This window comes from Ursus arctos, unplaced genomic scaffold, assembly GCF_023065955.2.
Source record: "Ursus arctos isolate Adak ecotype North America unplaced genomic scaffold, UrsArc2.0 scaffold_32, whole genome shotgun sequence".
Taxonomy (NCBI): domain Eukaryota; kingdom Metazoa; phylum Chordata; class Mammalia; order Carnivora; family Ursidae; genus Ursus; species Ursus arctos.
The window spans coordinates 5389167-5411482 of record NW_026623008.1 but is presented as its reverse complement, the minus strand read 5'-3'; positions in this window follow the sequence as shown (position 1 = coordinate 5411482).

Sequence of the window (22316 nt, the reverse complement as noted above, 5' to 3'; positions counted from 1 at the left end):
AGAGGGGGAGGAGGAGGAGAGAGAATCCCCAAGCAGTCTCCCTGCTGAGCGCAGAGCCATGTCCCCAAGATCATGAGCTGAGCCGAAATCAAGAGCCCGATGCTTAAGCGACTGTACCACCCAGGCGCCCCCTTTTCTGCCCTTTTTAAAAAACTTGGTTGTCTTTTTCTTGTTGGTTCATAGTTCTTCACATATTCCAGATGTATTATAAATATCTGCTTTGCTTGTGATCTTTCTTTTACATTGTAGCTTTTTCAGTCTTTTTAGTAATAAGCAAAAAAAATGTCTTAATTTGGTTAAATTTGCAGTTCATTTCTTATATAGTTAACGCTTTTTTGTTTCCTGGTTAAAGACGCCCCTCCCTGCCCCAGTATCATAAAGATACTTCCTCACCGTTTATTCTGAAAGTGCTAAGTGTCTGCTTAAGTCTAATCTATCAAGAACTGGCTGTCGCACGTGTTGTGAGCTCGTGGTCCGACTGTGAGTTCTGTGTGCGGGTAACCACTAGACCCAGTGCCACTTAGTCCGTGGTCCATCTTTTCCCCGCAGATCTGCACCACCGTCTCTGTCCTTCCCGGAGTCTCCACACGTCCGTTCATCCGTTCCTGGACTGTGTGTCCTGTTCCGTTGGTCAGGGAGTCTGTCTCCACGCAAACACCATACTGTCTCTGTTACAGCAGCTTTATAAAAGCTTTTGATACCTGGTAGGACAAGTATTTAATTTAATGTCCCACAAAGTTTTACAAAGTCCAGAAACTTTGTACATCTTTTTATCAGATTTCTTTCTAGGTACCTTGGTGTGTGTTTGCTTCTTATTTTAAATATTTATTTATTTATTTATTATTTATTTGTTTTTTAAAGTAGGCTCCATGCCCAACGTAGGGCTTGAACTCACAACCCCGAGATCGGGAGTCGCACGCTCTACCAACTGAGCCAACCAGGCGCCCCTGTGTTTGCTTTGTAGTGGTTTTGTTTGTTGTCTGAGTATATTTTGTTTCTAGCCCATCTCCTCGCTAAACTTTCTTATTATTTCTGATGGTACGATGTAGATTCTTCGGGTTTTCTGTACAATCATGTTATTTGCTATAAGAATAGTTTCTTCCTTTTCCAATCCTTTGTTTTTTGTCTTTTCTGCCTGACTTCATGCTGGGTCTTGTAGTAGACTGTAATAGTCTTTTCTATCTTATAGATTGGGGGGGCCTGGGGGGGTTGTAGATATGCTTGATCAGGTTAAGTTCCCTTCTGCTCCTGGTTTGTGAAGAGGGTTAGCTTTAATTTTTAAATCATGAATGCGTGTTGAATTTTACCGGATGATTTTTCTGGGGGAGAAAAGAATAATTTGCTGATGAGCCAGCCAGTGGTTCTATCATCTTTGACTTGGATCTGACCTTCAGCTGCATTCCAAGAAAATTACTGCCTGAAAGAAATCTAATGTAATAATAGGTATTTCCATTTTCCTCCCTTCTTTAAAGGATGCTTTTTTTTTTTAACGCTTTGGTATATGATGGAATTATATATGTGCTCAGAAAAAAAACTGTTGTTTTAATTTTTTTTAAAGATTTTATTTATTTATTCGACAGAGATAGAGACAGCCCCTGAGAGAGGGAACACAAGCAGGGGGAGCGGGAGAGGAAGAAGCAGGCTCATAGCGGAGGAGCCTGATGTGGGGCTCGATCCCATAACGCCGGGATCACGCCCTGAGCCGAAGGCAGACGCTTAACCGCTGTGCCACCCAGGCGCCCCTGTTGTTTTAATTTAAATAGATGAAGTACCTTCATTGGTCTTTGAATCTTGTGGATTACCAGCACCACTGCAGGAACGAGACTGGGGTACAAATTCTAACGGGGCTTCCCCTCTCAGCTTTGGACACCTGGTGTATAATTCTCTGTGGTCCATTATCCACATACACAAAGGGATCGGTCATGCTCTGCCATCTTGGGTCACCCTCAATAACTCAGCTAAGCTCATCTGTCCCAGATTAGAAACACAGAAAGTCCACAGTTCATTCTGGACTTACCACACAGACCGTACGGTACTTCTATCGTAGTATATTTTAGTGTAGTGGCTAAAACTTATAAATGAAAAACACAGGAACTTGGGGTATGAGTCATTTTCCCCCTAAATGACAGTTAACAAAGAAAGAAAATCAAGACAGACTAATATGACCCCCTTTGGGGATTAATTTAGGAATCTGAGGGTAAAGTCTGATAGAAATGAGTGTACATTTTTACCAAAATAAATGAGCGTAGTTAGGGATGTACAAATTAGAAACAATTTTCTAAATGCTTAAAAGCAAGCTTAGGTTACTTCTGAAACAGATTTTTCTTTTCTTGTGGAAGGTATCATTCTGATGGAAACTTTTGATATGAGGGGCGTATGGCTGCTAAAGTGGGTGTCTTTCTTCTGTGCAGAGCAGACCTTTCCATTTGTGGGTGACAGGTACGCACGGACCTCAGCTCGGGTGCGTTATATGTGGTCTGTGTGTGGTGGTGGAGGGGAGACTGGTCATTTCTGACATTTTAAAAAAAGGGCTCTATAATAAAACACAAAGCTATCATTTTCACAGAAAAAAAGGAATGAGAAAAAAGCTTATTTTTTAAAAAACCTTCATATTACTATGGCAACATCACATCATAAAGGCTAATCGTGAAATAACATGCCATTCTTTGTAAACCATGGAAGCGGACTTTAGTGCCAGAGTATGTGAAAGATTTAGAGTTTGGGATTTCTTGCTCTCAACATTTTAGTTACATAAAAATGAATGCTATTTTTTTTTTACCAGTATTGATTCTGACAGCTGTATTTCAAATTAATTGTCAATGAAACCTCTCAAATATGTCTCTCACAAATTCACTGAAGAGGCTGATGCTGACTGAAATACCCCTCACCCCTCCGCTGAACCAGCATCCCTCCAGGGCTCTGCACCAGGCACCACGCGAGGGCACGGAGACAAAGGACCCGCTGCCTACCTGAGGGCTTTGAGTCCAGGGGACGGCCCGGTACCACCTGCGAAGAGACATAGTGTCACCAAGACCTACTGTGTGCTGGGAATACCATTGTGACAGTAGTTGGAAGGAGTCCCCAGCCTGGTAGGAAGACAGCTGTTGCGACAGGGTGGGGGTGGGACTCCGTGTGGTGGGAGGCCCACGGGGAAGGGGGGGACGGAAGGCTTCTGGGAGGGGGTGGTGAGGAGGAGTCATCTACTCCCACTGTGTGTTTCCCAGAAGGAACAAAGGGCCCAGGCAAGGGGGAGGGAGGTCAGGGGCTGGGGACTGAGAGCAGATGAAGGGCAGGCCAGCAGGGACCAGACGCCCAGATTTAATAGGCTATGTTAGGAGGCTTGGATTTTAAACTGTGGGCCCTGACTTCGGAACCGGAGAAGGGATTTGGTCAGATATGCACCTGGGAAAGCTCTCCCTGATTACAGTCAGGAAAATGGATTAACGACAGGCAAGACTTGACTCCCAGCCAAATGAAGGGGCTCCTGCAGGAGTTGGGGTGAGTCTGTTGGGGTGGGGCATGAGGCCTGGTTTCTGACCGGGGCAGCTGGGGGAATGGTGCGTGGGCAGAGCCAAGGCCCTGCAGGACATGCGGGGGAAGGAAGGAGCCGGTTCAGTGTCAGCACGGACCGTGGGGGGCCCCGCAGAGGGCCATGTTGGTGGTGGGAGAGAGTGGTGGGGGGAAGTGGTCTTGCAGAAGCCAGGAGATGAGAGAAGAGTCAGGATGGCCAGAGGTCACCTAGAGACCAGGAAGTGACAATAAAACATACCTTAGGCTTAGCAAATAAGGCAGTCCCCTTACTGGAAGGCCCTGCGAGGGGGTGTTAATCGTGAAAGCCAAGCTCCGGGACCACGAAAGGCAAATGCACTCACCTTTTCAAGAGTCAGATGGTGCTGAAAGGAGATGGTGTGAGACCTGGGGGCTGCCTGCGGTCTTGGGTAAAGCAGACCATAAAACACAGTGCCCAGCTAAATGTGATCAGAGACAATGATGATTTCTCAGTATAAATATGCCCCAAGCAACATTTGGGACATGCTTTTACTAACAGTTATCTGTTGTTTATCTGAAACTCAAATTTACCTGGGGGTTCTGTATTTTTATTTGCTGAATTTGGCAGACCTAGTGAAAGGGGATACAGTTGATTCTTGAACAATGCAGGGGTTTAGGGGCCCCCACCCCTCTGCCCCCACAGTCAAAAACCTGCCTAGAGCCTTGGACCCCCCCAAAACTTAACTACTAAGTCAGGAGACGTGATGCGGGCGGGGGTTCGTGCTGGTCTTCTGGAGAAGGGGCCTTCCTTGCTAGGACTGAGGCAAGCGTGACTGAGAAGCACAATCCCACCAGCGTGGGGATGGGGTGGCACGTGGTCTAAGCGGGTTAGGCAGCCAGTGTCCATGCTGCCTGCTTCCTGAAGGTGGCTCTGTGTCTAGGCTGAGGGCTAAGGGAAGGAAATGGCGCCAGCGAAGGACTGAATTCATACAAAGTCAGAGATGGCCAGAGGGTAAATCAAGTGATTTACACTCACACGCTTGTGTTCTTAGGTTTCTTTCTCTCCTCCTTAAGTGCTCAGGAGAGGTTTCTAAAACTCACCCAGCTTGGCAGGGTACACCTTCCCTGACATATTACATCAAACAAAAACTCAAGAAAAACACAGGCCAGCTAAGAACTTGTCTGCTCTCACTTTGGGGGCCTCGTCCTCCTGCCCTCCTCCCCGCTAGATATCTTCTTTCTTTCTGCACTGGCTCCCCTGGAAGCTCCAACTCAGCCCTCTGCCCATCCAGGCCTTGGGACCACATTTCCAGGGACTGGCATCCAGAGAAATCCCCAGGATCATAAGGGCCATGTAATTGTGCTTTGATACGCCACATCTTAAGGCCATAGCTTTATTTTTATAACTTTTAATTTTTTATTAGACAAATAACTCTTATAGACAATTAGGAAATACTTATACATTTAAAAAATAATAAAGCTTCCATTTGCTCTCATGGCTTTGTAATAGAGGAAGCGTCTATCGGAGATGATCTGTGTATGACGCTAGGATACGGATCAGGGCATCTTCCCGTCAGTGTAAATGAGAGAAGAAAAAATACCTTTCCATCTGCTCTAATTTTTTTTCTAGGATAATCTAAGTGTTGAACTAAACTTTTCTGGTCCCAATCAAAGAAAGGGAATCAAACACATATGGTGCCTGTCCCGTATGCACCACATTTCAGAGCAAACAAATACCCCAGCTCAGGGGGGAAATTGTGGTATCAGAAAACGCAGCAGCAACCCCATTTTACAGCCCGTAATGAAGTAATTAATTCAGACAAAGTTCATCAAAGGATGAAACCATCAGATAAAACTGGAGACTGAAAACCGGACAGACAGATGGAAACATATGTACATGTGTAGACACAGGCGCACAGAAGAGGGTTGGCTGGACAGAGGGGTAGATAAAACCTCTAATCCACACGAAAGAGGTTCCATCTTCACCTAGATTTCAGAGCTGAATTCACTATGTAATCGGCTCGAACCTGTCCCTCCTCCAGCATTCTCTCTCTCTTGCTCCAGGAGGTGCCCCCCAAACACGCCCAGGCAAGGAAACCGGGGGTCTCCTGGGCCCTGTCCCTCACCCCCAGCCTCACCATCCAGCCGGTTTACACCCTCAGGCATGTCTCCAACTGCACAAATGTGACCCCATCACTGTGCTGCCTACCCTTGATCGAGGGCTTCCCAACATCCGTGGGGTGAAGTTCAAAATCCCAGGTCACCATCCCAGCCAGCACCGAGTCAGTCTTCCATTGACTCATCGGTTCTCCACACACGCAGTGCTGTTCCATGACACTGGGTTTGACCACAGGCTTTTCCATCTGCTTAAAATGCTCTTATCTGCCTGACAAAATCCTGCCTTCCTTCAATAGCCACCAAAGCAGCCTCCTTCTGGGAGTCTGACCTCCCTCCACACAGCCCTCTCTCCCTCCTGGATTCTTCCCTGGGCCTCCTATATCACCCCATCCCTGTGCCTCCCACAGTCTACATATTGCCCTGTGTCCACCTGTCTGTCTTCCTTACCCTGCTGTAAACCTGAGAGCAGGAACTGTGGCTTACTCATCTCTGAATCTTCAATTCCTATGTAGTATGCAGTAAGTGCTTAATAAATGCTTCCCAAATATATTGAATGTCTCCTTTAAAACGAAGTGGGGGAGGGGTGGGGAAAGGGGTGTCTGGGTGACTCAGTTGGTTAAGCAGCGGACTCTTGATTTCGGCTCAGGTCATGATCACAGGGTCGTGGGATCAAGCCCTGCATAGGGCTCTGCGAGCTCAGCATGGAGTCTACTTGCGATTCTCGCTCTCCCTCTGCCTCTGCCCCTCTCCCCCACTCATGCTCTCTCTAAATAAATAGAAAAACAAATAAAATCTTTAAAAAAATAAAACAAAGGTGGGGAAAAGCTTACATTTCATCTTAAGGAACACTACAACAAAAAAAGAGATCTATCTGCCTGATTAAACTTTTGGTGATTCTAGACGATTACCAGCAGTTTCCTCCTGTGGAGTTAGTAAATTCTTGACTCCCTGCACTAAAGAAAGCAGCAGTGGTATGAGAACCGAGTAATTTATATTTGAATTGTAACTGACCTAGGAAGGTGTTTGACTAGGTTTTAAACAGATTTACTTTTGCATTTATACTCTTTTATTATCTGACATTCTCCACGGTTATCCGTGGGCCGTAAAGGAAGGAAGGAAAGGCTCACCGACCTGGGATTTTCAATTTGTCCCATATAATCCATGTATGGATTAGTTAACAGGAAGTTCAAAAACCTTCCAGATTGAAACAGTATGGAGGTTCCTCAAAAAGTTAAAAATAGAACTACCCTGCAATCCGGTAATTATGCTACTGGGTATTTACCCAAAGGATACAAAGACACTCATTCAAAGGGATGCTCGCACCCCTATGTTTACAGCGGCATTATTTACAGCAGCCGGACTATGGCAGCGGCCCAAGCGTCCATCGACAGATGAATGGATACGGAAGACGTGCTACACGCACACACACACACACACACACACACACACACACACACGGTGGAATATTACTCAGCCATAAAAAAGAATGAAATCTTGCCAGTTGCAACAACACGGGCAGAGCTACAGAGTATAAAGAGTATAATACTAAGCACCATAAGTCCGTCAGGGAGACAAACACCACATGATCTCACTCGTATGTGGAATTTAAGAAACCAAACAACTGAGCAAAGGGAAAAAAGGGAGAGAGAGACGAATCAAGAAAACAGACTCTTAACTATCGAGAACGCACTGACGGTCACCAGGGGCAGGGGGTGTGGGGTGGGTGAGGTAGGGGTGGGGATTAGACGGTGCCCTTGTCGTGATGAGCGCTGAGTAATGTAGAGAAGTGCTGACCCGCCGCATGGTGACGCTGGCACACGTCACTCTATGTCACTAACACAGCTGTACTGAGTTAAAATGCACACTTCATAAAAAAATTAAAAATAGGAAAAACCTTCAGATTTACAAATATTTTAATCACAACATTTCCCGCATAATGTGTAGAAGTTGATTTCTGGTGATGGCTTCCCTGCCCAAGGTCTGACTTGGATGAGGCCGCCGTGTAGACAGGGCTGAACTGGCTCCCCATTCGGCCTGGGTGCTGCTGCCTGCTGACCACAGGCTCACTCGTCTTCGCCGAGTCCTACATGAACTTCTCTTTTGTGCAACGTGCTTTCTGGACGACCCAGAGCAGAGCTCTGCTTGCTTTCACAGACTTTCATGCATCGCTCCAGCTTCATCCGAAAAAGCTAACGCTGGCGAGCGTAAGTATTTATTTGACACATTCCTTAAAAAGCAACTGTGAAAAACAAATTTCTATTAGAACTGTAAAAATTAAAATATACTGAAATTGATAATAAATAGATTCTTTTATAATTTAAGAAAAAAATGTATCCTAAGATCCTAAAGATCACGAAATCTTAAAATTCTAACTCTGGCAGTTGTCTGCCAAAAAATTCTTTCACCTCCTCTTTGTTGTGAAAAGTGCACATGGGAAATACGGCACATGAAGTTCATTTTCAAACCCAAATTCGGAGTCCTGGTCAAGGAGACACAAGGTAACCATTTGTTCAGAGCCCCTTGGGTTCTTGCTCAACATCTAAAAGGTGGTGGCTTCTTAATTTTCTTTGCTTTTTCTTCCCTTCCTCTCTCGCTGCCCCCTCCCTCCCTCCTTCCTCCCTCCCTCCTTCCTTTCCCCCTTCCTCCCTCCCTCCCTCCCTCCCTCCCTCCTTCCTTCTCCCCTTCCTCTCTCCCTCCCTCCTTCCCTCCCTCCCTCCTTCCTTCTCCCCTTCCTCTCTCCCTCCCTCCTTCCCTCACTTCCTCCTTCCTTTCCTTCCGCCCCCTCCTTTCTCTTGCTATCAGCAAGCAGCACACCCAAATATAAACATAGTAACACAGGTGTGCAGGCCTTTACTCCTGCAACATTTGATCTTTTCGATTCCGGTAGAAGCTTTTAGGTCAATCACCTGGACCGATCGGGAGCGCGCGGCCACAAGAGGGCAGTAAACACCACTCCGCAGAGGGCCGGCCGGGGCTGGGGAGAAAGAGCGGCTTCTCTCTCCTACGGATGGGAAGGGGGATGGCCGGAGCAGTTCAGGGATTTGTCTGAGACGGCGGAGCTAGTTGCCAGAATCTGTTACCCTCAAAGGTGAACATGCCCCCAAGTGCCAGAGGATGAAACAGGAGGTGCCTAGTTCGGGCCGCCGTCCCCGTAACCCAGCAGCCTGACGATTGCCTACAACTCACCAGAAGAAAGCAAGCCGATGCTCATGGACAAGAAACGGGAAACTCTTTCCTGCTTTAGGGCATCGAACTTGCTGTCCCTTCTGGCTTGCTTTTCCCCGACCTCACCCCGGCGCGCAGCCTCGCGCGCTGAATCATCTGCGGGACGAGTGTGCAGGGATTCCCACAGACGTCTCAAACCCAAGCTATTCCAAACTGGGGAAGGGCTCTTGCTTGGGGCTGCTCGGCACCAGGCCCACCCTCCTCACTGTGATAGTGATCGTTACTTAAGCCTCCCTACGTTCAGTCCCTTGTTTATAAATTCAGGGTAAGAACGTCTGCATTACAACCTTTCCCGAGGCTTCGGTGAGCTACCCATTCAATTAGATTGTGTGTATCACGTGGCCCGGTGCCTGGTGCCTCCCTGCACCGCAGCTTCTTCCGTAAACGGTATCACTTCCTCCGCAGACCAGCCCGTCTCGCTTCCTCTCCCAAGGCCGAAAACAGAGGAGCATCCCTCGACTGTCTCTTTTGCCATCTGCGTTTAGCTAACCAACAAATCTCAGTGTAGATTTCCAGAATCCAGTCCCACCTTTCAATCCCAACTGCCACTATTCTAATGCGGGCCTTCGGTTTATTGTTTTTGTTTTTTGCCTGGACCCCTGCTGCCGACTCCCAGCAGCCTGCCTGCTCTCCAGGTTCCACAGGGCAGGTAAAGTTATCTAAGAGGGAGCTTAGCCATGTAATAAGAGACTACTGTGAGCAGTAAAGTCATCTGGGTTTAGGGCCTAATTTGATCAAGTTTTTACCTCTGTTTTATTGATGCATCCAGAACCGATTTTTATGTTTGGAGTGAGGTAAGGATTCCAGTCCATTTCTTCTACATGGATAACCCACCTGTCCCCCCTTAATCTGCAATGTCACTCTTGAAATCTGAAGCATCTAATTACAGATGACATGAAAACACAGTTTTGGGGAGTCATTCACACGTTAAGTTTCAAATAAAGCCTAGGAAAAATTCGACTCTGCACTTGAGACATTTCCCTTGGAAAATGCTTTCAGAATGAGCTCAAATGGGGAAAGTGGCATTCACTGCCCCACACCCATTATCTTGTCTGGACGACAGACAACACAGCTCTGAATTAAACAAACAGACAAGGCTGCTTCTGAAATTCAGCATTTCGCTGAAAAATGGAGAGAGCGTCCCATGGTGTACATTCAGGTCTTTTATCCCAGTTAGAACAGGAAATTCTTTCACAAACTCTAACAATTCTTGATTAAGAAATGAGGACTGAGCAATTCGACCTTTGTTTGGCTCTGAGTATGAAAGACTGTTTTTCAAATGATAGTTATCTTTACATGAATAATGGACAAGTTATTGATTCTAAAACAGCGCTGTGCGGTTCCTCACCTCCCTTTGCCACCAGCATATATGCTGTGAATTTCCCGTGCTGAGCACCCAGCTCAGAGCTGCTGTCTTCCCTAAGAGCAAAGGGGATAGCAGTAAGAGGACCATAGTTGGTTCAGACCTTCCAGGAAGGTTGGCCCGGGAGGGTCTGACCCCTGAGACTCCGGGAGCAGGTGTCGGGAGCAGCATCTGCGCTCGCCCAGGTGTGTATGAGGACCAAGAAAGGAGGCTGACCCCAGCAGGGTGGCCTCCAGCTATGAGGACACCATGAGCTCAGCTCCTCGGGGCATTGGGCTACGTGATTCGTTTTAAAGAGAATGTTTCTCTTTCATGTCCTTACCTGTGTCCGTTATGGATCAAACACACATAATCCATGTCTTCCTTCCCTTCTCTTGCTGTTCTTTTCATGGAAGGATCTCTAGACTGGTTGGATTCCGCCTGCACCTCCAAGCCCTCCCAGCAGCCACCCTGCCCGTGGCGGAGGGAGCCCGGGCGCACAGAGCAGGTGCCCCGGGAACGAGTCGCCTGTAGAGAAGGAGAGGACGTTCCAGCAACGTAAACCTACAGAAGGGCCTGGGAGCTTCATGGCTCCCTTACCGAAAGAAGAAGTCTTGCGTCCAAACATACCCCTCCTTTTTGGAATGAGGAAGAAGTAAAATTTAGGATACACTTTTATAGATGTGATGAAAGTTTGGAGAGAGCAATCGATGAAGGTTTTTTTCATACATTGGTTGTTGAAGGTGGAACTTGGAAACTTCTTTCCTGCATTGTTTGTGTCTTCCGGCTTTCCGGCTATCAAGCATCCTTCTAAATGAAGTGCAGAATTAGGGGAAGGTTTTAGAGACTCGGTTTTGGGGAGGTTGTCAGAACAAAGATAATTGTTAATCTGTAAGTCACATCTTTGCTTCTTACGTCACAGAAATTTTTTTTAACTGCGAATGTTAGCTAAGTGTTCTTTTATTAATTTGCTGCAGGTCACATCTTGTACCACATTACCATGAAGAAGTTTAAGTGGAAAGTCAAGATTCATAAATCTCAGCCATAGCCCCACTTTCTGATAAAATCAATAGTTTTTTTAAAAAAATATTTTATTTATTTATTTGAGAGAGAGAGAGAGAGGGAGAGAGCACAAGCAGGGGGAGCAGCAGAGGGAGGGGGAGAAGCAGACTCCCTGCTGAGCAGGGAGCCTGAGGCGGGGCTCGATCCCAGGACCCTGGGATTATGACCTGAGCTGAAGGCAGACGCTTCACTGACTGAGCCACCCAGGCGCCCCAAAAGCAATAGTTTTTAAGAACAGAAGAACTTAGGCAAACTGCTAATGTCCACTGGAATAGGCTCCACCTGTATTGTGGCTGATCTACTCCTGCAGGGCCGCTTCTCCCGGGGGGTCAGCCTCCTGCTCCCGCGGTCAGCTCCCGGACGTGGGGCTCCCCCATGTGCATTCTGGCCTCACAGAAAGGTAGGGCTTTGCTGGGACCGTGGGTCACCCAGGAAGGACACAACTGGGGGCACTGTTCACTGAACATTCAGCGGAGCAAATCAGCCACATGGTCCCTAGACATCCATTTCTGGACTCACACAGGAAGATTCAGCAAAATGGCACCAAACACCCAATTTCCCACGTTCTCCGGGTTTTTCTCTAAATGAGCTGTTTCCCATCAGCCTGGCCGTCACCATTCCCAGAACTGGCGTTTCAGGGGCCAGCAGAGCGGCAGGTCAAGAACAAGTTTCTGAAGCCCGACTGCTCCATCCTTCCTGGGAGAACAAGGCCCATGCCTCCCTCCCTGTGGCCGTGGCCTCATCCAGGGGGGCTCGGGGGCTGTCAGGAGGATGAATGAGTTCATGTTTGAATGGGGCTCAGGGCACCGTGAGAGCTAAGTTCAATGCTCATTAACCAAACATATAATTTTAACCTTCTCAAAGGGTAAAAATAAAGGGCTATGACCTCTACAATTCAAATCCATTCTCAGAGGGGTTCCTGTGGTCCCGGGAGTCCCCGCAGCTCTAGTCTTTCCTTCGTTAATAGTTTCAGATCACGTGTGTCTCCAGACTGCAAGCCGCTCGTCCTCTCGCACCCGCGGGCAGGCCCGCTGGGTGTCGTTACCCTCAGCCTTCGCACTGAGGTGGGCGTATGGGTAAGTGTTTAAGGTTTACATAATTGGAGGTTTCAAAAGATTTATTTATTTATTTATTTATTTATTTATTTATTTATTTCGGTGAGCGAGAGCGCAGGGGGGAGGGGAAGGGGGAGCAGGAGAGAGTCTCAGGCAGACTCCCCGCTGAGCACGAGCCGGACAGGGGGCTCCATCCACGACTCTGAGATCGTGACCTGAGCAGAAACCAAGAGCTGAATGCTTAACCCACTGAGCCACCCAGCGCCCCCATAATATGATCTTTTTTTTTTTTTTTTGAGAAGATGTTGTGAGCATCTTTCTAGGTCAATAGCTAATAGACCTCATCATTTGCATGCTGCCAGAAACATCCTGGCAAGTACGTATTTGCATATTTCTGATAATCTCCTTGGGATGGATTCTTTGAAAGTGGTATTACCACATCAAACATGATCTACTTTTTAAAGGTTTTTGAGCCATAGTCCCCGATGTGGTCCTGAGGATGGAAGAGCCCTCTGCCTGCGTGGCCCTTGGGAGCAGGGTGGACATTCAGATGTCTACTTGAAAACGCTCGAGGGATAGGAAAACCCAATTCTAGCCGGCCGGAGTCAGACAAGGCGGGAGAGTGAAAGGGTGGTATGCAAAGAAGCTGAGATCAAAAAGGATGTGGGAGGGATTTTCAGAGCACTTTCTAAAATAGATTGTCTTGCGGTTGGTTTTGTTGGCATTTTTCTCGTACTCTTAATGAAGTGCAGTGTGGGGAGGCTGGGGAGAGGGACTTTATTTTAATTTAGTTTAATTTAATTTTTAAAGATTTACTCATCCATTCATGTGAGAAAGCACGAGCAGGAGGGGCAGAGGGAGAGAAAATCCGAAGCAGACTCCACGCTGAGCGCAGAGCGTGACGTGGGGCTCGATCCCATGACCATGAGATCAGCACCCGATCGGAAACCAAGAGTCAAACACTCAACTGACAGTGACACCCAGGCGCCCCAGCGGCTCTATTTTTAAAGGCTGTATTTAAAGGACTGTCTTGTGTTGAGTTGAAGTCTCCAGTCCTGTACCTGCCCCAGACTGGACCCAGGTGTGCTCTCTGGCGCCTCTTCAGGATGGAAGAGCCAATCACACCTGCCATCGTGATCATAGCTAACACCTGTTGAGCACCTCCCCTTATTAGCACCTTGAATCCCCACACGGGCCTGGAGATGAGGGCGGTCCTTATCCCGTAGGAGGAGGGAACTGAGAAGCGGGAGGAACTTGGCCAAGGTCCCACAGCCAACCAGAGGCAGGGAGCGATTCCTACCCCAGAAGTCCGCCCAGAGCTTCCTGGACAGGACAACACTCACAATGTCGGCAAACAGCTCCTGTGTCCCTACACAGTTGCTTCGCTTCCTCCCCCGTCCGAGGGATGGTTTCCAGACACTCAGCCACCGCCCGCACACAGTTGGGTTCATCAAACGTGAGACCCGAATCTCGCACTTTCCATGTGGTCTGAGGAGGCAGGGGCCCAGCACTTTAACCTCCTTCGTCTCAGACATGGTGTCTTGGATGAGATGACCAGAGGATTTTCAGCAGCCAGACGCCCGCATGGGCTCCTGCAGACAAGGGGAACCTTGAAGTAGACACAGTACTGAAAACGGAGAGGGGTGATGAAGGGCGCAAAGGGGAAACGCTACCTGGACCTTGTAACAGAATGACCAGGGGCGGGAGAGGAGACCAGTGACTTGCACATGACACATCAGGAGTTGAGGCTGGTCCCCACTGGCTGGCGTGGGCGTGAGGGTGACAAGCCAGACGGCGGGATGGGGGCGAGAAGGCTGAGGCTGCTGAGTGCTCCTTTGGAATTGTTGCATTTCAGGGGAAAGTGCCACGCACGTGAAAATGAGGCGTGTAGCTGGAAACACAGTTTAGGTGGAAAGAGGATCGGAGAGACAGATGTGGATCATAAACACAGACGTAAGGGTTAAAGGTCAACTGTGATACCCAACAAAGCAGAGCCCGGAGGCGGGAGCTGGGGGTGCTTTTGTGTCTTCCGTTGCTAGAGAGATGCAAGAGTTTAACATCTGATTTTTTTTTGAGATTTTATTTTTAAGTAATCTCTACGCCCAACATGGGGCTCGAACCCACAACCCTGAGTTGCATGCTCCACTGACTCAGCCAGCCAGGTGCCCCCGATTTCCTTTCATGAGCTTGTTTCCTTGAACGATTCCCCAGAATGTTAGCCCGTTTCTGCCAGAGCCGGGCGAGAATTCTCAACACCTTCCACAATGCGGTGTAGGCTTTGGAAAGAGACCCCCCCACTGCTCCTGTGGCAGGTGGCTTTTGCCCCTGCAAGTCAGTGCCATACAATACCAATCTGGCTGACGTCATTTTTGAAGAACGATCGCTCATGAATATCCCAAGTTCACTTCTAATCTGTTTTTAAGTTTTAGGTTTTTTTTTTTTTTTTTTAAATCAGGCGTTCATTGCTGCAGATAAAGATTTAAACTTGATCTGTGTGTGATCACATTCATTATTAGAAAGAATTCAGGGGCGCATGGGGGGCTCAGTCAGTGAAGCGTCTGCCTTGGGCTCAGGTCATGATCCCGGGGTCCTGGGATCGAGTCCACTTCGGGCTCCCTGCTCAGTGGGGAGCCTGCTTCCCCTCTCTCTCTGCCCCTCCCCCGACTCATGCTCTTGCTCTCTCTCTCAAATAAATGAATAAAAATGTTTATAGAAAAACTAGAAACTTAAAAAAGAAAGAAAGAAGAATTTATCCTTCTGCTTCCTTGATCTCTGCGTTTGTCTCTGGATCACACAAACGTGCCCAAGGCCAAAGGTACCGTCGGAGCTCCTCGGGATCCAGCCGCCCCGCGACGCCGGAGAGACGCCCACTAGGGGGTGCTGTCTGCCGGGAGAGGCCCTACTGGAAAAGGCCAGCCCAGCCACTAACGTGCCATGATGGAACGAACCTCTTAATAATTGGGCAAAAGAGCCTGATAATTTGTGTCCCGCTGACAAAGTCCTCCCACATGCTACTTGGCAGTAAAGGACAGGACAACAGAGAGAGAAAGAAATACAGCCTGAAAGCCCACAGGAATGGCCAAATTTGAACTCATTTTTGCCACTTTTTTCCTAACAGTTAAAAAAAAAAAAGTCCTAGAACAGCCGGCGCGTAATGCGCTGGCTGCACGGGCTCCAGAACGGAAGCGGAGGGAGAGCAGGGCTGGAGGGTGAGAGAAGTTCTGCTCTAGGGCTAAAGCCAAGACCGCAGTGAGTTTCTGGCACCTGCTACCAGCTCCTTTGTGAGCCCCGCTGTCTCTTCCTCCTGGCAGGAGCTGCTCCCTCGCTCAGCTCACCCAGCCCTGCCTCTCGGTGGGGGACACTTTACAAGGGCTATTGATTTCTCTGTAGCTTTAGGAAAGCAGACGCTATCGCTTCTCTTTCTTGGCAGAACGTTCTTGGCTGTGTGTACGGTGGGACCAGCCCACTGGGCTACAGACTGGTTTCCTTAAACCAATAGTTACGTGTGGGCTTTGGGACTCCTGGAGGTGGTGTGTGGGTTTGTTAATGGAAAGAAATGAAAACTATTCTAGTTAAGTAGTTTTGTTTTTATTTTATTTTATTTTATTTTATTTTATTTTATTTTATTTTATTGTTTTATTTATTTTATTTTATTATTTCAAATTCCAGTATAGTTAACATACAGGGTTCTATTAGCTTCAGGTGTACAATGTAGTGATTGAACACTTCCTTACGTGACTCAGTGTCATCAAGGTAAGTGCTCCTTCACCCCCATCCCCTGTCTCACCCATCCCCCCACCCACCTCCCTTCTGGTCACCAGCAGTGTGTTCTCTATAGTTAAGAGTCTGTTTTCTTGATTTGTCTCTTTTTTCTCTGTTTTGTTTCTTAAATTCCATCTGAGTGAAATCATATGGTGTTTGTCTTTCTCTGACTGACTTATGTCACTCAGCATCATACTCTCTTGCTCCATCCACGTTGGTGCAAATGGCAAGATGTCATTCTTTTTATGGCTGAGTACTCTTCCGTTGTGTATATAAACACCGCCTCTTCTTTATCCATTTACCTCTTGGCGGCCGCTGAGGTTGTTTCCATAATCCGGCTGTTGTGGCTAATGCTGCAGAAAACATAGGGATGCATGTACCCTTTTGAATCAGCGTTCTCATGCTCTGTGGGTGAGTTTTCCAGGAGTGCAATTACTGGATCACAGGATAGCTCTTTTTTTAACCTTTTGAGGAAGCTCCATACTGTTTTCCACAGCGGCTGCACCAGTTTGCATTCCTACCAACAGTTCACGAAGTTTCCCCTTTCTCCACATTCTCACCAACACCTCCTTGTGCTTTTGATTTTAGCCGTGCTGACAGGTGTGAGGTGATAGCTCACTGTGGTTCTGATGTGCAGTTCCTGCCCACAGTTCCCTGAGAGTGAGTCGGCTTAGTTTTTAACTACTTCCGAATCTACTAAAACTTGAGTCTGACAGCAGTGTCCATTCTGAGCCTGTGTCAACTTAGCTTTCCTGAGATTCCCTGGGATTGTAGAAGTTATTGCGGAAATTATTTGAGATGCTCTCCTAGATATATCCAAAAGGACAAAGAAATTGTGCCAAAGGAGCAGCTAAAGAGCTGGGGAGAATCCGTAGGAAAAGGAAGCCCGAGGCGCGCAGCAGAGGCTGAGCGTGCGTGAACCGGCAACTCCCCGTGTGCTAGGTCTGCGGCCGTGCAGCAATGGCCCCACGATACAGCGGCATGAGGCCGGGCTTTCATTATGATCACAGGCATGTGGGCCAGGAATTCAGACGGGGAAGATCTGTCTCTGCTCCACCAGGCCTGGGCCTTTCGCTGACAGTCCGTGGCTGGAAGCGACAAGCTATTGGGGAGCTGAGCTCATCTGGAGGCTTCTTCGCTCCCACGTCTGGCAGTTGATGCTCGCTGTCCGTGGAGCCCAGCTGGGCTGTCAGCCAGCACAACTACACATGGCCTTTCGTGTGCCCTGGGATCCCTCAAGACACGGTGACTGCAGGGTGGTCAGCTTCCTGCATAGCGACTCACGGCGCCCAAGGCGAGTGTCGCAATGAGCAACGAAGTCGCACCCCGCTGAGGACCTAGCCTCAGCAATCACGCAACACCCCTTCCCTGCATTATATCTGTTGCAAGTCACAGGGTGGAGGAGTTTTAAAAAATGTCCACAAATTCTTTGATTCTCCCTTCCAAGGGTGCACCTAATTCTCCTACTCTATCCGTAGTGACTCGTGGATCATGAACGGAATATGGCAGAAGTGGCCGTATATGGCCTCCAAGCCTAGGTAACAAAAGGCACCGCAGCTCCTTCCTTCCACGCCCACCCCCAGCCCATTCTTGAAGCCAGCTGCCACGTCATGACGACCCTCAAAGAGCCCAGCGGAGGTCCTGCCACGAGTCACGTGAACCGGCCATCCTGACGTGCGCGGTCTTAGCTGGTTTGGGCTGCTGTACAAACCACCAGGCACTGGGGGCTTGAACAACACACGCTGATCTCACCCAGTCCTGGAGGCCGGCAAGTCCAAGGTCAAGGTGTCGACAGATTTGGTGCCTGGTGAACACTTACTGGTTTCTTCACAGGTGGCCGTCTTCTGGCTGTGTCCTCATTCAGCAGAAGGGCGAGAGAGGTCTCTGGGGGTCTCTTTTATAAAGGCCCTAATCCCATTCATGCGGGCTCCACCCTCACAACCTAATCACCTCCAGGTTCCACCTCCAAATACCATCACTTTGGGGATTAGGTTTCAACACAAATTTTGGGGGACACAATCATTCAGCCTATAGCCCGGATCAAGCCTTCAGCTGATATCTCGACTGTGACTGTGACCCTAAGCCAGAACTACCCACTTAGGCATTGCCCGAGTCCTGCGCTCAGAGACTGAGATAACAGCTATTTGCAGTGTTAGGCTGCTAGGTGTTAGGATAACTTGGTACTCCGCCGTAAAGATCAATACACACGGCTAGGCCGCATTCGAGGGAGGGCGACATACATTCCACTTATCAATGGGAAACGTGTGCAAGAATGTGTGGCCATGTTTTAAAACTGTCCTAATTCATAAGGGAACAATGAAGAATTCTCTTGTTCCCCACCCACACCCACACGCAAAAAGTTTTAGTGTTCTGTGGAAGCTTCACCACAAACGCTACTTTCGTTATTTGTTCTTCTTAGTGTCAAAACAGTAACATGGGTTAGGAATCCTGGGTCCCTACTTGGTCAAAGAAAGAGTTCTTGATGAAACTGGCCTTCCACCATGGACTTTATTAAAAATATGATTCCTTTTTCCAGAGTTTCTCTCAAGTAGCTTCCCTGAATATATTATGCTTGATCTCACCTTGAATCACGCTGTTCTCGCGCTGGTCCCTACTCTCCTCTCCAATGTCCCTTAGTAGGAAACTAACTCCTATTCATCCTTTATGTCCGAGGCCAGGAATCCACCATATCCAAAAATACACTCACTGAAAAAAGGCTTCCTAGGAACCCACTGCTGCCTGGGACTCCCAGGGCACGTCGCTCTTATTGTATTTACCGCCCTGTATTATGAAGATCTGTCTGTGTGTCTGTCTTCCCCACCGGCGTGTGCTGCAGGGACTATGTCTTATTCCCCACATTGGTGCCAGCATCCAGCACATTGGGAGCACTGTCTGTCAGTCAACAGTGATGACGGTGTGACCTCCACACCTAGAGGACAGCAGTGAGAGCTGACACCACCGTACACCACGCTAGGCACGTTTCACACCATCTCTTTTAATCCTCGCAGTGAGAAGATTGACTGCAATTCCCATCTGGCAAATGAGCAAACTGTGGCATAGACAGATCGAGAAATTGTCTGTGGTACCCCGTCGGTGAGTGGGACCACCCACCCGTTCACAAGCATCATCAGACCCCAGAGTGTGCACTTCTGCCCCAATTCTATATTGAATTCTATATTCTCAATCCAAGCAAAACCAGTTCCAACAGTTAGGATTCTTAGAAAGAAATAATATTTAGACAAGTAATGTCTCTTAGATTACATATAATTATATATAACGTGCTATACTATTAAGTGGTAAAAAAGAGGATGAAAGAGAATAAAGCACAACAGTGTCGTTTTCAAAACAAATTTAGGACATCTTAAATAACACGTTGTGCACAAAAATGCAGATATAGGTAAAGCTGGGGGGCGTTCTTTGATTGAACTGGAGGACCTCCTCACACTTAGAAACCTACAGGCTCAATGACCAGGAAAGAAACCATTGAATCCTTCAGCTATATCCCGACGTTTCTCATTTTCAAACCAGTGACTCTAGTCTACCCTCTAAAATCTTTAGCTCCCCAAACAATTAACACAATCGGCCTGCATACAGGGAGAGCTAAGGGAATGAGCCCCCAACCCTAACCCACCCTAAAGTCTAACACAAACCTCACATAAACTCAGGAGTTGTGTTTACTGGACGTGGATCTCCCGTTGTCGTGTAATTATACTCGAATGCAGGCAAACACTGTTCTCTAAAATGCATTTCCATTCATACTAAGTTATGCTGCTCCATACACGCAAGCCAACAAAATGGGGGGAGATTAGTGGGGGGGAGGGCATGTTGCAGAATAAACATGAGACTGACCTTGCAAAGGTCCAAAAAACAGCAGGTGCATTCTCCAGGCTTTTAAGACACCGATCGTGCAGGGAGCATGTTTGCATGAGCAGCCCTCCTCAGAAGCGTAATCCGGCTACAGACTGGGCAAAAGAAGTGAGTATGTGTGCAGTTTACTCATATGTGTTCTGAATGCAAATATTATTATTTGAGGATTTGCACAAAATGTGACATGGTGACATCATGAAGAAAAAGGGAGGAAAAGAGCAATTTTCAGTCCAAAGGATTATTATTTAGATAGAGCCTCCAATCCAGTGACTACTAAGCCCTCTTAACAAACGACCCATCCTGAAGGGAAGAAGTCAAAGTACAAAGAATAACTGAGAATTGTGAAAGGTAAGCAAGGAGGTGGACTGGTAGGGAATTTACACCTGAAGATTTAGGAGGGTAAGTGGTGAGTTTCTGATTGTTTTTCCTCTTTTCTTTCCTGCCTTTGACTTGAGGGCAGCTCTGGTCATAAAACTGTGCAGCTCTGGGTTTGTTTTTTGTTTTTTTGTTTTGGGGTTGGTTTTTTGTTGTTGTTGTTATTGTCGGGTTTTTTGTTTTTGTTTGTTTTGTTTTGTTTCGTTTTTTTGGCCAGAGAACCAGGAACAAGGTCCTCACAAACCAGAGAGTATGGGAGAATCTTTCTTTTCTTTTCTTCTCTTCTTTTTTTCTTTTCTTCTTTCTTTCTTTCTTTCTTTCCCTTTCCTTTTCTTTCTGTCTTTCTGTCTTTCTCACTTTAATCTCTCCAGGCCCTGCCCTGAGAGCAACCCCAGTCTCAGACCTACAAAGTGGCAGAGAGCACTGTAATAACTCAGAAAGTCTGGATTTCTGGCCACAGGACTGAGAAAGGGGCCCCTGGGAGTCAAAGAGTGTTCAGAGAATTACAGAGAGGAGACAGCTGGTGAAGGGGATCTCTTAATTCTATGTACAAATGGGCCCAAGTCCTCAGAGCTGTGTATGAGCAGGAGGCCCAGAGCAACACAGCAAAGACTTCAAGAAGTGAACTGCAAACATAAACAGCAGCTTCACCCCAGGCTAAGCTCTAAGTGCTACATGCATGAAACAGACACCAAGGAACACAGCAAAGATTTTAAGTGACATTGGAACCACCATTCACAGAAGGCCAAATAGAACTTGCGGTAGTAACCTAGCCAGGTAACTTCCTGCTAAATAACAAGTCAGTGCTCTCCAGAGGATTTCAGCAGGACACAGAGACTCACAACAAAATCACCAAAATGTCAAACACTGTTTGGCATATGAAGAGCCAGGAACGTGTATGAAACCAATTCTCAAGAGAAAAGAAAATCAACAGACACCAACTCTGAGTTGACCCCAATACTGGAATTAACAGAGGCTTTAATGTGGGTGTTATAACTGTGCTCCATGTAAAGGCAAATACACTTCAAATGAATGGAAAGATAGAAGATCTCAGCAGAAAAATAAAAACCACATAAAGAAATGTAAACTTCAGAATTGAAAAATACAATGTCTGGAAGAAAACAGAATGGGGATGATAGAGGAAGGAGTCAGTAAACTCAAAGATAAATCAAAGGAAATTAATTAATTTGAAAAACAGAGAGAAAGATTAATTACAAACAATCGAGCAGAGCCTCGGGGACCTCTGGAATAACATCGAAACATCTGATATTTGTGCCACTGGAGGTCCAGAAAGGGAAGAGAAAGAGACTGGTATGGAAAAATACTTGAAGAAATAATGACCAAAAACGTCACAAGTTTGGTGCAAGATAAAAATCTACAGATCCAAGAAGCTCTGTGACCCATCAAACAGGATAAAGTCAAGGACCATCAGGCTGAGATACAGCATAATAAACTGGTGAAAATCAAGGATAAAGGACAGATCTTGACATCAGCCAGAGAAAAGTGACACCTGGTACAGGGAACACTTGGAATGACTGTGGATTCCTCACCAGAACCTACGGAAGACGAAAGACAGCAGAACAACGTTCTATACTCAGTGCAGACATTCTTTGGGAATGACAGCAGAACAAAGACATTCTCAGATGAAGGAAGACTGAGAGAATGTGTTGCCAGCACACTGGCTCAAAAACAAATAATAAAGGAGGTTCTGCAGGCTGGAGGGAAGTGACATCACAGGGACACTTGGTACTGCAGGGATGCCTTTAGGAATGAAGGAAGAACAATAGAAGTGGTATATATCTGACTAAATATAATGGACTATTTTCTTAATTTCTCTAAAATATGGATACTGCTGAAAGAAAAAAATTATAGTATTGTCTGGTAGAATTTTCGGTGAATATAGGTGTAATACATAGGGACAACTATAATGTAAGATAGAGGATGGGGGGCACCTGGGTGGCTCAGTTGGTTAAGCATCCGACTCTTGGTTTCAGCTCAGGTCATGATCACAGGGTTGTGAG